The 18,308-nt window shown below is 45.6% G+C and overlaps 1 pseudogene; it reads right to left on the reverse strand.

Annotated features, from left to right (window-relative positions):
• Positions 1 to 11,229: 11,229 nt before the first annotated feature.
• LOC103217339 (large ribosomal subunit protein uL18-like) lies at positions 11,230 to 12,056 on the reverse strand (annotated as a pseudogene).
• Between the last annotated feature and the right edge of the window lie 6,252 nt (positions 12,057 to 18,308).

The following is an 18,308-nucleotide window of genomic DNA, read 5'->3' on the forward strand; positions in this document are numbered from 1 at the left end:
TCTAAATGTTTTTCCTACATTAATCTTCAAATCCCCACAACCCTACAAAGTAGACACTGTCATCATCCCCACTTTGCAGATGAGTAACATGAGGCTTAGTGATGGTGAGTAACCTGCCCTAAGGCATCCCGCCCTCAGACCCCAGGCTGCCTGACATCAAACCACCCCAAGCACTCTGCTTGACTGCCTGCTGAGGCGGAGCCCTGGGGGAATAAAAACCTGGACAGGAGGAAGGACCCCTCTTCCTCTGAGGGCAGAGGGGAAGTGGGCAAGATCAAGTCTGGCATTGGAGAAGGAAGTCAGTTGAGGTCTGGTTTCTATGAAAGAGTTGAAAGGGGAGTGATCGTGGTGAATGCTAAGGCTGAGGATTTCCTGGAAGGGGCTGGGGCCCTGAGAGGCTGGGAGAAGGAGCAGGAGGGGTGCTGCCCTAATCAAGAAAGGGCTGCCCGGGATGGGTGCTGCTTATGAAGTCAGGGGGCCCCAGAGGAGGGGTGGGGGGCGGCGTTGACAGGGTCCAGCCCCAGAGCTCTGGCCCTTTTAAAAAGTTTTATTTTTGACTGGGCGCGGTGGCTCACGCTTATAATCCCAGCACTTTGGGAGGCCGAGACGAGCGGATCACGAGGTCAGGAGATTGAGACCACCCTGGCTAACACGGCGAAACCCCGTCTCTACTAAAAAATACAAAAAACTAGCCGGGCGAGGTGGCGGGCACCTGCTACTCGGGAGGCTGAGGCAGGAGAATGGTGTGAACCCAGGAGGCGGAGCTTGCAGTGAGCTGAGATCCGGCCACTGCACTCCAGCCTGGGCGACAGAGCGAAACTCCGCCTCAAAAAAAAAAAAAAAAAAGTTTTATTTTTAATTGACAAATAATAATTAAATACATTTACAGGGTACAAGGTGATATTTCTATATACGTATACATTGTGGAATGATCAAATCAGGCTAGTTAGCATATCCAGTACCTCAAATACTTATCATTTATTTGTGTTGAGAACATTTAAAATCCTCTTTTAGCTATTTTTAAATATACAATACATTACTATTAACTATAGTCACCATGCTGTGCAGTTGAACAATGAACTCCAGATGGTATTCATCACATCTAACTGAAAATTTGTATCCATTGACTAACCTCTCCCCTTCCCCGCACCCTCCCACGGCCTGCAGCCCCTAGTAGCCACCGTTCTCCTCTCTACTTCTGTGATTTTGATTTTTTTAGATTCCACATATGAGTCAGATCATGGGGTATTTATCTCTCTGTGCTCTGGCCTTTTTAATTGCTCACTTTGGAGGTCTGATACAGTATTTGGGGGCTCCATTCTAATGTCTGTCTGTAGAGAAGGTGTGTGCTGGAAGCTTGCTGTTTGTCATGTGGCCCCAGTTCAGCAGCATCACCACCACCTGGGAGCTCACTGGAAATGCAGAACCTCAACCCCACTGATCTTCTGAATCAGAATCCGCACTTTCAACAAGCCCCCAGCTGATCCGCCTGCACATCAGAGCGGGAGAAGCGTGCGCTAGGAGGCGAGGTACCCATCCCCAAAGCTGCTGCTCAGCCCTCAAAGTCACTAGAGCTCTACAGTCTCATCGCCAGGATTCGCATCAAGATGTGAATCTCTGGGGAAAGAGAAAAGTGTCCAAGCCTGACTCAAAATCCAGCCATAGTCTATATATCAAATTCCAGATGAGGGACAACATGGGACAATTCCTTAACATTCTCTGAAAGGGATGGGAAGCTGATCTGAGGGTGTAGCTTTTGTTCCTGCTGCATATTCCACAGGCTCTGGGTAGTGTTCCCACCAACACTCGGTCATCACTGAGCACCTACTATGCATCAGGTGCTCTCCTAGCTGCTGGGGATACCGCAGCAAACAAACCAGGCAAAAATCCTTGCCTCCAAGAAGCTTATGTTCTAATGGGGTAAGAAAACAAATTAAGTAAAAACACACAGGATGTTTGTTGGTGTCAGTACTATGCAGGAACGTAAAGCAGGAAGGGATATAGACGTTATCAGTGGTAGTTTGCACTTTTAATAGTGGAGCCCAGGTAGGCTTCCTTGAGAAGGTGGCATTGAGTCAAGACCCAAAGGAAGTGAGGGAGCAAGCTAGACAGCAGGGAGTGTTGCAGGCAGAGTAAACAGCCAGTGCAAGGGCCCTGGGGCAGGAGCGTGCCTGCTTTGCATGAGGTTCAAGGAGCCCTGTGTGGCTGGAGAGGAATGAACAAGAGGAATAGGAGAGGAGCTCAGAGACAGCACAGGGCCAGATCTGCTGGGCCTCACAGACCATCACAGGAATTTTTGCTTTTACTGTGAGTGAGATTCCAGGAGGAGTTGGATTCTGGACATCGTGTATATAGAGCCAAGAGGATTTCCTGGCCAGTTGAATGTGGGATGACTCCAGGGTTCTTGGCCTGAGTAACTGAAAAGATGGAGTTGCCATCATCTGAAATAGGGAAGACCCGGGGTGGAGCAGGCCAAACAAAATCCAGAGCAATAGAGAATGTTGCAAAGCACTCAAGGAAAAACATGTCATATTATTATTTCATATGTTCTAGGAGCAACTGGGTTTTAGCTTTAGTTGGAAAAGATAGTTAGGTGTTCCCTCCTCCCTTACTCAAAAGGATAAACTAAACTATCAGATTACCAAATCCAAGCCAAATGGCAACAGTGAGCTGGCACCAAGTACATCTGAGCTCGTACATGGCCCTGAACACTGCCCAACAGATACAATCCTGCCAACTGTGATGGAGGCTACAGGCCAGGTCTCACCATGAAGTCAGTTAGCACTCATTAGCCGTCATGTTCTCTGCACACTCCCCACGTCTTGATTCTCTCAGAATGAACTTTTTTTTATTTTATTTTTTGAGACAGAGCCTCACCCTGCCACTGAGTACAATCCTGGCTCACTGCAAGCTCCGCCTCCCAGGTTGAAACGATCCTCCCACCTAAGCCTCCCAAGTAGCTGGGATTACACGCAAGTGCCACCATGACGGCCAGGATGGTCTTGAACTCCTGACCTCAGGTGATCCACTCACCTCAGCTTCCCAAAATGCTGGGATTACAGGTGTGAGCCAACATGCCTGGCCTCTTAGAATGAACTTTTAATACCATTAGTGCTTGGCTTCTTCCATCCTAGCAGAGAAGAGCCTTTCTCTGCTTCTAGGGTCACCAGCATGGCCAGGGGACCTGCCCAGGGCACAACACAGCCAGGCTCAAAGAGTTGTTGGAGACTTTGCTGGCTCAACTTCTGAGACCCCTGTAACTAACCTTTGTGAAAATCGACAAAAATATGACAGGACCACCCAAATGTAAAAGCTGGTCATCCTCTTTTTAAAAATGCATGAATGTGTACTCAGTTGTCTGAAGAGCAGTTGGCTGTAAGGATACAGTACTTGCAGTGCTGGGATCCTCAAGAAGCATCGGTTTCATGATTTTACAGGTCAGGAAAAAGAGTCTATAGATTAGCTGGAGGTACATAGCTGGTTAGCGGCAGAGCCTAGACAAAGACCCTGGCCTCTGATCCCCGCTCAGTGGTGCCCCCAATACATGAAGTGCAGCCCTCTGTGGTGCAAAAGTGTGCCAAGAAGTGGCCACGTCAAACTGTTCTTATAAAGACAGCTCTGAAACCTCTTAAAAACAGGGAGAGTTGAAATTGTATGTGAATAGGATTTGTATGGCTCTCTCTGGAAACATCTGAAGATCCTAATTCTTTTGATCTGTGAGACTTTGGGATAGCAATTTCCTCAGAACATGATCTCGAGCAGTCACATGTCACAGCACTTCCCCCAAGTGCTGCTGAAATGTTTGTGCCATGATGCAGGAAGGGTCAGGAAGCTTCCCATTGTTATATTTGCTATTTCTTTTTGTAATATCCTTAGAATATATCAATGTTGGTGACCACTACTTTCCAGCACTTCATCCCGCTGGCGATCTTTCTTGTTTCTTGGAGAGCTTGGCAGAGTCATCTTGGAACAGAGAATGTGCACTTCGGTGCCGAAGGAAAGGTGCTCTATGTGGCAGGCAAAGAGCCCAGAGGACATTCTCTGTTGGAAGAAGGAGAACATCCTCTCACTCAGCATCCACCTCATGGTGACTGGACCCCATCAGGAGTATTCAGGTTTAGGAAGGAAGGTGGCAACTTTACCCTGTTAGACTGTGGCTGGTTTCCTTGTAACAAGGTTTTAAAGTTGTTCTGAAGCTCTGAAATACTTGTATTGTCTCTCAAAAATCTTTCCCTCCTCACTTCTAGCTCCTTTTTTTTTTTTTTTTTTTTTTGGAGGCGGAGTCTCGCTCTGTCGCCCAGGCTGGAGTGCAGTGGCCGGATCTCAGCTCACTGCAAGCTCCGCCTCCCGGGTTTACGCCATTCTCCTGCCTCAGCCTCCCGAGTAGCTGGGACTACAGGCGCCACCACCTCGCCCGGCTAGTTTTTTGTATTTTTTTTTTAGTAGAGACGGGGTTTCACCGTGTTAACCAGGATGGTCTCGATCTCTTGGCCTCGTGATCCGCCCGTCTCGGCCTCCCAAAGTGCTGGGATTACAGGCTTGTCTAGCTCCATTTTTTAAGTCTTCTAGATCCAATTTTTAAAAATCCTCTTAGGAATTAGATGTGTATGAACTGTGCTGTACTTATAAGTACACATATTTCTGGTGCATGAAGGACATACTCAGTAAGTGTGCATTGGGTGAATTACTGTAGTTAAAGTTTTAAAAGCCATATGACACTGAATGCTAGGGAGGCATTTTTTAAGTAGTAAGAAAAATAGTAATTGGTTCATTCAGCAAAACAAACCAGGACATGTTTGTTAAGCAGTTATCTTTTTCAAAAAATAGACTCATTGAGACTAAATTCAGCAGGTACCATCAATGCATTAACATCAGAATGGCATCCTGTGATAGGTAGATTATTTGCTTAATAATCCACAGGAAAACCCAAAACAAATAAAATGGTAAAATGTTCTAATCACTGCTTGCTTTATTTATTTATTTATTTATTTATTTATTTATTTATTTATTTGCTTTGAGTTGAAGTCTCGCTCTGTCACCCACATTGGAGTGCAGTGGCGCCATCTCAGCTCACTGCAACCTCCATCTCCTGGGTTCAAGCAATTATCCTGCCTCACCCTCCCGTGTAGCTGGGATTACAGGTGCATGCCACTGCACCCAGCTGATTTTTTGTATTTTTTAATACAGATGGGGTTTCACCATGTTGGCCAGGCTGGTCTTGAACTCCTGACCTCAGGTGATCCGCCAGCCTCAGCCTCCCAAAATGCTGGGATTACAGGTGTGAGCCACCATGCCTGGCCCCCTGCTTTCTTTCTTTATCCAAAGATGTTGTAAATACATTGAAATGACAAAAACATTTGGAACACTGAAAAAGCCTTCTATCTGGAAATATGCAGCCATAAATTCAATGAGTTTACATACTTTGTGCCACTTTGCCCTCATGTGGGATTTTGATTATATGCAGAGTGCTTAATTTCTTTGGAAGAGATGCGTAAATGAAAGTTGCATCTCCACTCTTATATTTCAGCTCTCCTCTACCTCTTTTGTGTGTGGTTGGTGGGGGATTACACAAAGTATTATGTCTGACTTCATATGGATATGCAATCAACATTAACCCCAAATAGCTTAAACAATATATTCTTCATAAAAAATAGGCCTTCATCACTCTTCATACTGTGAGTAAGCAGTCACACACACAAAAGACAAATACTCTGACACCCTCCAAATTAACTCTGTCAGTTTCCAGGAGTATTCACCAAAACGATACTGTAGGAATCACACCGGCCTGGATTCCAGCCCCTTTAACACACAACTGATTTGTCCCACCTGGCAAAGGGCTAGTTTCATGCCAGACAATGACCTTCTAGGAAGACTGTGCTGTACTTATAAGTACACATATTTCTGGTGCTTCACTATCCCTCCATCTCCTCTGTATTGTCAGAGGTTGTGCTAAACTGTTCTTTCATAAGTCACCCCTTCAGCACTGCCTGGTGACCAGTGCCATGTGGCCTGTGAAGTCTCACCAGTGCTTGACTGGGGCACATGGCGAACTCCCCATCTCAGCCCTCGTGCAGTTGGGCAGGGCATGGGGTTAGTCCTACCCAATGAGCGTCAAGGAAAAGGGAGTGCCATTGATGGGATAAAGCTCAGAAAAGTCCATGTGGGCTCCTCCAGGGCGATGAGGAGGCAACACACCCCAGATAGTGCAGCTACAAGGTAGTAGGGCCTCAGTTATCGTGGGGGTCTTTGTCCAGGACTGTGTGGAGCACAGCCCCCTGCCAGCTTCGGTGAAACAGGCAGCAGAGCTAGGAGTGAAGGCAGCTGTAGGGCTGTTTGTTTCTACGGTATTCTGACGAATGCGATGAGTTCGCGTTGCTCCTGAGACACCTGGACCAGGTATTTCCCCTGTAAAGGTTCTGCCCACTCTCCAGCAAGCCTACTTTCCTGCCCTGGAATAGGTCACACAAATTTAGTTGCACAGACCCAGGATTCCCCAGGAGGTGTCTTCAACCTCAAGAAATGCCACCTTCCTCTAGCCCCGCCTCAGCATTCCTCTCCTCTTTCCAAACACATTTGTGGGCATTCTTGGAAGACAATTGCTGGTAATCCCTGTGCGGCCAGGACTCACTTCCAGGACCCGCCTCCCAGGAAGCCCAGGCCCAGACACCAGCTCCCGCGGGAAGTTCTCTTGCCCTCAGCCGACCCCCTGGCTCCTTTCCAGCCCCTCACTGAATTCAGTTCACCGCCAGCTTTTCTGAAAAGCACACAAAGACTTGCCTCCCTACCTATCAGAGATGCCACCTTCTCCCTCTGTTCCTAAGTAAAGACTCATGTTTCTGCATTTTTCTCTTCCCCCTCTGGTAGAAGGAATCAGCCACTTTCCACTGGGATCCAGAAGCTGAAATCCGAAATCCAGTCCTGAGGTTACAAAGGACGATCTCACAGATTGTCTCGTCTGTTCCAACTCAGGCAATTTCTGCACAGATGCTTTCAGCTAAACTGCTTCCATGCTCCACTTCTGATTTTCCAGAATTTCCTTGTTAGTTTAAGCCTGCCCCCTCCTGTTATTTTTAGATTTGATTTTACTCCTTTTAAAAGGCCAGGGGTAGGGAGTTTTTGTGGGGATGGAAGAAAAGAATTGTTTTTGTCTTTTTAATTACAAGCAGCTGACAAAGACAACTCAGTGGTAGAAAATGGTTGAGTCGAATGGCCTCTAGCTCCCAATGCTGCATCTCCTCCATCAGCCACAACTGAGCAGAGCAGCAACAAAGTTAATCAAGTGTCCTCTGCCTTTTCCAGAAGATGCATGTTATCTGAGATATCTACAGGGATTCCAACAGAATTGGAATCCTTCCCTTTCCATTCATCCTCATAGGTCAGTTGTTTTGTAAAGCCAGAAGGGAACGTCTATGACTATCTTCATATTAGCAGGGAGGGGTCCAGCACCAAGGGAGGTTAAGGGAGTGACTGAGATGGTCCAGCCTATTGAAGTCTCTAGTGCCCCCTTCCAAATACTGAGCCTGTCTTTTGAATCCACACTTCTCAGCTGATCTAATATTTAAAACAGGCAAAAGTTCCTTCAAGAGAGGAATCTCTTCCTTGTATAGTCTATTTCCCAAGTCCTAAGGAACCAGAGCAGTGTTGCATGTGCAAACAGTCAGAGGACCACTGGGCTTTCACTTATCCTCCCGTACCATATTGCTGTTGTTAACCTTCTTTCCAAACACTTTCTGCTTTTCCCTCTCTCAACCAAATGTAGCCCTGTGCATACTTTATGAGCTTGGAGAGTTTATTTACATGCCTTTTTGTTAACTCTAAGACAGTATAATTCCAGATTTTCTTACAAGACTTCATTTAGTTTCAGTCTTCAAAGTCACATTATTAAATGTGCTTGTAATTAGAGTGTTCCATAATTACATATAATAATTCAAAAGTCCTGTCTCTGCTCTCAGGTAATTCACATTCTGAATGGAACACAGCATTTGTTGTGGCCCTAGCATGGAAGACAGTTTTATACTGGCAAACTCTTGCCTTCTTGTTCCTCCAGATATAAGAAGGTCATGGGGTCGAAGTGACCAAATGAACTGATTACAAGTTGTCAATGGAACTAATCCAGGAAAGTCCTGATGATGAGAAACTCAATGCACGTCATATGGCAGACAGAAAAAAACATGTGATCTGGAAACTCTGTCCTGCTCACCAGCAAAATTAGGACACTCGATTGTAAAAGACAGAAACTCAACCCAAGCTAGTTGCTTGAGCAAAACGGGAAACGTATTAGGAGGTTCACACCCACCTGGAAGGAGGAGGTGCCACTGGACATCAGAGACGGGATCAGAGACTCGCAAACCCCAGCGCACATCATGCTCACATGCTCCTGTGCTCGCTCGCTCTCTCTCTCTTCTCTGCATTTCTCTGTGATTTAGCTTTATTTCCACCAGACTGGCTTTGCCTATGTAGTGAAACTGGGAGCCAGTCTTCATTCCCCAGCTTAACCAACAGAGTAGGATTAACTCTTTTTCTGCAATTCCAGTTGCAAATCCCCTGAGAAATGATTCGGTTGGACTGACAAGACTCAGGTGCCTATGTCCACTCCTGGGTATTGAGAGCCTTGCTCAGATGAGGGGAGATCATTGAGCCCTACAGTCACTTCAGTTTACATCTACCCCAATAGGTGGCAATAGGCAAGTTCCTTCACTCCTCTGAGCCTTGGTTTCTCCATTGTAAAATGAAAAAGTGAGTGAGTGGTGACAAAAATAATACCTTCTTCAAAGAGCTGTTGATCATTTTGCATAGATAACCAATGTCAAAGCCTTGGGCTGGGTTGGTACATGAAGCATCAATAAATGTTCATTTTTCTTCCAAGGTGAATCTTAAAGTCAAGGAAGAAGTCAGCACGTTAAAATGGAGAGGAAAATTATTTGAAGCACAGGGAATGGAATGGGAAATGCAATACAATTCCGAGTAAGAGGCACTACAGGAGTTGTTAAATGGAGGGTAATTGAGCCTTAAGTCATTCCCAGCCATAAATCATCCACAAGATCTGTGTTCTAGGAAAAGGGGCACTAGCATTAGCTATTGGGAACATGGAATGTCAAGTTGACCAATTAATCTGTAGCTTATAAGACATTCTTTGCTATCGAGGGGAAGATTATTTCAGTCAAGTAGCATTTTAGGGCCAACATAAAAAGAATTGTAAAAGATATGGATTTTGATGAACTCTGAGGAGCAAAAGCTGCATTTGCTCATATTCCCTTGATAACTTTTTGGAGCCAGTCCAATGAGCATACCTGGCTACGCAGTCAGATAACTTGAATTTACTACTAGTTCTACACAAATATTCCCTATGTTGTCTTCCCTCATACATCTCATCCTTAAGTTTTATGAAAGGAAAAACAGACTTCATATTCTGCATTTCTTAGGTAAGAATACTACACTGATGGAGTATTAAAATCAGCAGATTATAAAATTTCCAGTTTCCCCAAAGCTTTGCAAATTTAGTGCATCTACATTTTGGCCTTTCTGCATTTGAATCAATTTGACACACCAACATCTGTTCTTGATAAAATAACATGAAATGTAGTATCTCAATGGTGGCACAGAATCAAACTCCACTCCCCTCTTGTTTCACATCACTTTCTTTGGTATTCCCCACATCATCTTCTCCTCCAGTTTGTAACTGACCATGACATCTGTCAACTCACTAGAATTCACCTGCCCCAGCCTTTCATTTCCCTGGGCACTCGTGGGCTACTGAGGGCAATGGCCAATGCTTCATCAGTGTGGGGGGTAGAGTCTTATCCAGTTGTCTCACCACTTTGTCAGCTTCATTCCCCTCCTTGAGCTTTGGCTTGACCCAGACCTACTGTTTCAAAGAAGTCTTCTCTTACTATTCCAGTGCACAGTCACATTCTTATCTAACACTTACTTAGATCATCGGTACTTTGATCTTAATTAAAGGCTGCCTGGTTTTGCAATTTTATTTTTGCATTCCTATGTCTGGGACCTTTCTGTGGTCAGCAGCACCCAACACAAAGCCTAGCACAACGCCAACGCACAGCAGAGGCTCCACAAATACATGCACAAATGTAGACATGAACAGAATGCTTTCTACATGGGTTGGCGTTTCTAGTCTTTAGGAATTGAGTTGTATGTCAGACCTGAGTCTAAAGACAGCAGATTTTGGCTCAACTCTGTCAGTTCTTCCTATAACAAATTGTCTCTTGGATCTGGAGAAACTAAGATCAGCATATGGAGATAGAAAGAAACAGGGAGCCATGTAGAGATGGCATGGAGTTATGGCCAAGCATAGGGTGGGGACAGAGAAAGGAGATGAGCCAGCATACCAAATCCTGCTCCAGGAAGCAAGTGACTTGCATTCTGTCCCTGGTCAATCACTAAAAAGCAGGTTCTGTAATACAGCGAAAGTCATCTAAATTCACAAGCCCAAGAAAATTCATGGACATCTACCAATGTGTATACAGGTTCCCACCTCCCCATCAGAAGAACATTTCCTGCAGGGCTTAGAAAGCATCTATTTGAAGGTCTGAGAAACAGACCTATTGTCAGTCTAGCAAAAGACTTTCCAACCCAGGAGAAAAATCACCTGCAGGCCTGAGGACTGCTGGAATAATCACAGCAATGTGACCTGGGCCATTAAGACCACTGGCAGTTGACCCTCAGAATTAGGGACCAGCTATCCCCTTTCCCTTGGCACATTGGACACCTAAGCATTCCCTGTTCCAGAAACCAGCTTGACTAGAAGAAGGTGCAAGAGGGAGAAACTCCCAAAGATTGAACATTGACCAATAAGTGCCTGATCTAACTTCTTTAAACCAGAAAATATTGAGGTATATGTCTTTAGCTTTCAAATATAAATTCTTCCCCAGCCTCCAAACCATTTGCTGAACAGGGTTCAAAAATAAATTGAGATCAATTATATTCTATTTTGTTAAAGGCCTACAATACTGATCAATATTCAGCAAGAGATGTATTGCTTTGCCTAACTCATTTCATGCCATCCACTGGAAGACCCAATAGTAATGTCTAGGGCTTGAGTGTGGGATGAAAAGAAGGGGAAGTCCTACAATATAAGGAAAGAACACTCTCAACATCGCTCTACTAATATATTCACTTTAGCCTTTTGTTTTTCCCTGCTTGGTCAATACATTTATTGTCTTATCTGCAAAATCTTCATAGAAAATTGTTAAGTTTAGCACTCAGCAGACCTCAGAGCTCCTGAGCTCTAAGGAAGCCTGCTTGCTTTTGAGCTACCTGATCATTCTTCTGGGCAGGGGACAGTTTGGGAGACAGATCCCACCTCTTCTTTTCAGCTTCTTTCTTGGGCTTCTTGTAGACTGAATTCTCTCCTTCAGCAGCATGAGCTTTCTTATATCTCTCCTCCACCAAGTCTGGAGTTACGCAGTTCTTTACGTATTGTGAGAACCGTTTCCTGTAAGCATCTTCATCTTCTATTAGGTGATGCATATAATCTGCAACATTCTGACCTGTGATGTGCTTCTAATGCACTTGTGCATTAAATTCCTTGCTTTCAGAATGATATCCAGGGAATCATTTGGTACTTTGTGGGATAGACAAGCCTCCATCCACAGCTTCCAGGGCCCCAAAAACTTTATTGTCAGTGGTGGTTCTGGCAAGGCCTGCATCCAAATAGTAGGTGAAGGCATCAGGCTGACCATCAATGCTCTCCGTATCTATTCATCTCTGGTCACCTCCTCTTGGCCTTCCTAGATGGCGTCCATGCCAAACACGTTGAGAAGCCTGCAGGCCAGTATGATGTGCTGAAGCATAATTTGTCAGGCCAGCCTTCACACCATATTTTGGTACTTTATGTGCATAAACTGCACAGACAGTCACATGCCCTTGCACACAGGCATAAGCAATCTGACAAATGATATCTCTGTTAGGAGTTACATGAACTATCATCCTGGATTTGGACACGTTGTACTTATTTTATCCTGTATCACCAAGCGTTTCCAAGCATAGTAATCAGTGTTACCCCCTCATCTTCTAAATGTCACTTGGTATCATTTAAAGTAGGCCTATTCCTGACAACTGTACCAAATGCCATCCTGAGGAACAGAGACCTATGTCTGAAGCTGCAGGCCCCAGACCTGCAGGCCCAATATCACTGGGAGTGTTGGGGGGATCTTTTTGTCCTTTTAATTACCATCTAAACCACTTTCAACTCTAAATGTGAACATTTGTTATTCTAACCTAGGCTTGTGTGTCTGGTTCCTCACTTGGTGTTGTTTTAAGGTATTGGTTCCAGGCCCCCTGCCAATAAGAACCAAAAGATGCCTGGTGACCAGACAGTCCAGGCACCTTCCCTGGAGAGGCCGACTCAGCAGGTTAGAGTGGGACCCAAGAATCTTGGCTTATTAACAAGTGCCCAGGGAGGGTAGAGAAACTCCGCTTTAAGGCGGTGGTTCTCAAAGTGTGGTCCTTGGGCCCGCAGCAACAACATTTCCAGGGAACTGGTTACAAATCAGCCACCTCAAACATGATAAACCAGAAAATCTGGGTGTGGGACTCAGTAACCTGGGTTTACACAGTCTTTCAGGGAATTCTCATATGCTTTAAAGTTTGAGAACCACTGCCTTCAGGAAATGATAAACAGGCAGTAAATAACAATTTATTAGCTTAAACCATTCATTCATTAGTCCATAGCCCGCCCGTACCAAAAGACTCAGCAAGAATCTCTCCAGTATCCTGGTGCCCCCATGGCATTAGGTTGCTGTGATCATGGTTCTAGACTCAGCCACACATTTAGAGTCACCTGGGGAGCTTTTAAAGCTCCCGCTGCCCAGACAGCACCCCACACCCACCAAATCAAAACCTCTGAGCATGGGAACCAGGCATCTGCAACTGCTTAAGCTAGCCAGGTGGTTCCAATGTGCGGAGCAGTTTGGGAACCACTGTCAGAGCACCTAACAAAGCCCCTGAAATCAGACTTGCCAGAAAAGATAACAATTACGACACAGACAAGCAAGGGGGTAGGAGATCATAGAGGAGGCCCAGCAGGGAGCTTCCTTCATTTATTCACTACTGTGCTTCAAAAGAAGTGTTTAGAAGCAAGGCAGGGCGTGTAGGAAGCTATCTTTTACAGGATAAAAAGACTAGAAAGGTTTACCGGAAGTCACTGGGGAATTTGGAACACGCCCTCATTCTCCTGAACGTGCCCCAAGACTCAAGAAGTGGATAGGTTGAAACAGGAAGGATAAAAGTTTTCACCTGCCCCTCTCGACGCTTCCTGAACACACCTGAGCACTACCAGCCCTTTAATTCACATCTCCTGCCCTAACAGGGCTTGGCAAACAGTGGCTGAGAGCAGGACTGGGTCCCAGGGTGCAGGATGATGGTGAAGGTGATAGTGAGAAAGAGAGTGGGGGAAGGGGAAGGAAGAGGAGAAGGAAAAGGAGGGAGCTCACCTTCCTGCGAGGTTCCCATATGCTAAGCCCAGGGCCTCAGTCATTTTCTTCTTTAACTTCACACAGCAACTCCATTTGGCAGTGGACGATCTGAGGCCACAGGACTTGCCCCAGGTCATTTCTGTGAGTGGCAAAAGCACTCTCCAGTAGAGACAGTGCATGCCCCGGAGGAATCAAGGATGTAGGGGGCAAGCAGGAAAGAGACTCTCAGAGGGGAGACACATGAGGCCACTGGGCCAGGCCCACAGTATAGTGAGGCCGTGCAAAAGTCAGCCTTACCATCTACTTTAATCCTGGGGTGAGGTTCTGGATCGTGGGGAAGGAATGGAGGCTTCCTGTGGCATCCAGAGCAGCTGGGGTGAGGGAAAGTGCACAGGAAGCGGGCCTGGGGCAGTGGCCATGTACTGGCGCACATGGATGGATTTCCACATCCAGACAACCAATGCAGCTACATCAGTGAGTGTCAGCGAAAGGTGAGCCCTGGTTTCACCGGGTGCGGATATAGAGCTTAAGGTTTTTTGTGGTTTCAGAGATTCATATCTTTTAAAAGTCCTTTGGTATCTTCCTTAAGCCTCATTCTTCATGAGGCCCCAGATGTCGCAACTGGGCCACAAGCACAAGCATGTCTAACTGCATCCCTGAAGATGGGGCTCCCCTCCCCTCCACCAGAGGGCCCATCCTGGGGGCTCTTTCCAAAGCCAGTGCATGTAATTGTTGAATAGGAAGAACCTGATGGGTACTGTGGTAGGGAGAGCAGGGGATACATTCCTAAAACATTACACAAATGTATCTCAAATTTCCCATCTGAGCTGGAAGAAATGCCCCAAAATATAACCAACAGGAGCAGCTCTTTGCTTCAGTGTTGCAAGTTTTCAGTCTGTTAGGCAGGAAAGCCTCAGCTTAGGCAACTTTAGAGAAAATCTCATTCAGTGAAGAGGCCCACAAGATTGGGGCCCGGCTGGGAGTCTCAGGAGAATACAGTGAAAACAAATCACAAGGCTGCTGCTTCAATGATGTAGATCAAACTGTGGAATAAACATTCATAAAGAAAAATATGGACTGATATATATATTGTCAGGCAATACCATGACAAACATTTTGCACAGATTTAAGGAAATCAGAGCACAAGAAAGGGGAAGCACCCAAGCCAATGCCTATGCCAGGCAAAGGGTGAAGAATGATCAGCCGAGCGTTCCACCACCAGTTGATAGTTACAGGGTAAAGTAAAAACTAAACTGTTTGGTTGTGAAATGAACCTAGCACTACATAGACCCCAATCACTGACACAGCATGTACAGTAATAACAGCCAACAATTACAGAATGCTCGAAAGTCCTTTGAGAAGCAGTCAAATGAAACTCGAAGCATCTGCCGTGGGAAAAATGTTGAGGATATTGTCCACCATATCACCCAGGTCCCCACAGGAAAGACCCCATTAAAAAATTTCTTCTTCTTTTTTTTTTTTGAAAGCTGAGACAAGCTTTACTTCCCTTGAGGAAGCAGTCTGTCACTCCTGAGCACAAAAGTTATGTCCTAACTGTTCATTTCTCTTTCTCTCTTTTTTTTTTTTTGAAACGGAGTCTCGCTCTGTCACCCAGGCTGGAGAGAAGTGGCGTGATCTCGGCTCACTGCGACCTCCGCCTTCCAGGTTCAAGCGATTCTTCTGCCTCAGCCTCCCAAGTAGCTGGGACTACAGGCGTGCACCACCACGCCCAGCTAATTTTTGTATTTTTAGTAGAGATGGGGTTTCACCATATCGGCCAGGCTGGTCTCGAACTCCTGACATCATGATCTGCCCACCTCAGCCTCCTAAAGTGCTGGGATTATAGGCATGAGCCAACACGCCCTGCCACTCTCTCTCTCTCTCTCATTTTTTAAAGCTTTTAGGAAGCTCACGTCAAATCAAAATTCAAATATAGCATAGGTCTTGATTGCCTATACCATTGATCTCAAAACCACTTTTTAATCTCACCATCCCCATAAGGAAAAATTTAAGGACAACTCCCTACTAGATGTGTATTTATTTATTTATTTATTTATTTATTTATAAATCATATACATGGCCAGGCATGGTGGCTCATGCGTGTAATGATGGCATTTTGGGAGGCTGAAGCAGATGGATCACTTGCATCCAGGAGTTTGACACCAGCCTGGGTAACATAATAAGACCCGATATCTACAAAAAAATTAACAATTAGCCAGGCATGGTGGCACATGCCTGTAGTCTCAGCACTTGAGAGGCTGAGGAGGGAGGATCACTTGAGGCCAAGAGGTTGAGGCTGCAATGAGCTATGATTGTGCCACTGCAGAGTGAGAACTTGTCTCTAAATAAATACACAGATAAAATACATGTACGTCTATTATTACCTGATATTTTAATGCATAATATACACAGAGGCCAGGGCTCATTGTCAATGACTAAGGATATAAATCCATATTTCAAAGGGTCTTCTAGGGGCCGGGCATGGTGGCTCACGCCTATAATCCCAGTACTCTGGGAGGCTGAGGTGGGCGGATCACCTGAGGTCAGGAGTTCGAGACCAGCCTGGCCAACATGGCAAAACCCCACCTCTACCAAAACTACAAAAATTAGCCAGGCGTGGTGCCAGGTGCCTGTAGTCCCAGCTACTTGGGAGGTTGAGGCAAGAGAATCCCTTGAACCCAGGAGGCGGGGGTTGCAGCGAGCCGAGATCATACCACTGCACTCCAGCCTGGGCAACAAGAGTGAAACAGTCTCAAAAAAAAAAAAAAAGTCTTCTAATAATTTCAAATTGTTTTATTTTCTTCTTTCACACCCTGTTAGATTGGACTGTCATAACATTTACATCTAATGAGGCTAACAAAGAACTTGTCTGAGTAGTAGGAGAAGCACCAGCTTTGCTATTTTCTTATTTGCTTGAATATAATGCTAGCATGTGAAGTGAAAGAAGTAGTTTCTGTGCGGAAGTAAGTTTCAGCTTGCTATCCTCCTTCTCTGAGGGTTCACATAGACATGAAGAGTATAAGCCACAAACCCATGGAACCGGACACAGGTGACATTAAATCAAGACCCAAAGGAAGTGAGGGAACCAGCTAGACAGTTGTCTAGGAGAAGAGCGTTACAGGCAGAGTCAACAGCCAGGGGCAAAGCCCTGGGGCAGGAGTGTGCCTGGTTTGTGGGAGGAACAAGGAGCCCCAAGTGGCTGGAGAGAAATGAACGAGAGGAGTCAGAGAGGAGCTCAGAGACTTCACGCAAGGCCAGATCCCGCTGGGCCTCATAGACCGTAGTAAAGATTTTTGCTTTGGCCATGAGTGAGATGACAAGCATGAGTGTACTGCAGGATGCCACAGCCTGCCGAGAGCAGCCACAGCAGGGAGGTGACCCTGCCAACCTCCCTGTGGTGTGGAGCTCCTGCCCGCATTCCTCAGGGCCCTGTGTCTTCCCTTGGTGGTGTGGGCTGGTAGAGTGAAGCATACGCCAGTCACCATGTTAAATATGACTAAATCTTCATGCCTCTCCTTTTGGGATGAGTGACTCTGGCTAAACATACCTGAATATTCTAGTATTAGCATATGTTTTCCCATACCACAGTTGAGTCTGTGGATACACACCACTTTGGAACTCACTATCTGTCCCTCCATCCATTTCTACATTTTCCTGGTCCTAACTCGTCCTGACTTTGGGCCCTCACTCTTGAGTTTTATTTATAGTAACCATTATTTTTGCCTGGGTTCTCATTAAACCATTTATGGAATGGAAGTACATATCTCTACATGTTGCAAACAGAATGGATGCAAGAAACTGAATGAGGCCTCCCACTCTCAATGTCCATCTTGTTATTTTGCCTAATCACATATTTGGGAATCTGTAAGTTTGGGGTTCTTCCATGCACCTTTATCTGCAAACCCTTCAAGGTCATGTTCAGAGGAATAAATGAAACGTGATTATCCACTGCAACATGATTATCAACTGAGGAATAAATGTAACATGATTATCAACCAGCATTGATTATCAACTGAAACTGAAATACCTAGACTTTAAGAAGATGTTAAGTATGTGTCAAAATAAAGATTAAGGCCAGGTGCAGTGGCTCCCACTTGTAACCCCAGCACTTTGAGAGGCCCAGGCAGGCACACAGCTTGAGCTCAGGAGTTTGAGACCAGCCTGGGCAATATAGGGAGACTCCCGCCTCTACAAAAATTACAAAAATTAGCCAGGCATGGTGTCATGCACCTGTAGTCCCAGCTACTCAGGAGGCTGAGGTAGGAAGATGGCTTGAGCCCAGGAGATGGAGATTGCAGTGAGCTGAGATCGTGCCACTGTTCTCCAGCCTGGGCAACAGAGTGACACCATATCTCAAAAAAAAAAAAAAAAAAAAAGTACAAAAAACAAAATAAAGGTTAAGACCAGTGACAAAATTAGGATTAGGGTTAGATTTGGGTGATGAAAACCCTTAGAAAACAGTGACTTTAACATACTAGGTTTTATTCATACATGTACAAAAATGTCCAGAGCAAAGGTCTCTAGGGTTAGTCTGAACACTCCATGAAATTATGTGGGGTGCAGGCACCTTCCAGGTGTTCCTAGGATGTGATCCTCATCCCTGGGATTTAAGGTGGCAGCTAGATCTCCAACCACCATGGCCGCTTTGCAGGTGGCAGGGAAGGGGAGCAGGGGATACAATGGTGCTCTGTAAGGACACCATCCAGGAATGCCCTACGCTTCATCTCATTGGCCCTTCATCTCATTGGCCAGAATGCAGTTATCCAGCCATACTGGTGAGTGGGAAATGCAGGCACTAAAAATCAGGGAGAATGGTTACCGGGAGAACAACAAGCAGTCTCTGCCACATCTGCCTTAAAACTTGACATTTTCATT

The sequence above is a fragment of the Chlorocebus sabaeus genome, chromosome 10 (genome assembly GCF_047675955.1).
Source record: "Chlorocebus sabaeus isolate Y175 chromosome 10, mChlSab1.0.hap1, whole genome shotgun sequence".
Taxonomy (NCBI): Eukaryota; Metazoa; Chordata; class Mammalia; order Primates; family Cercopithecidae; genus Chlorocebus; species Chlorocebus sabaeus.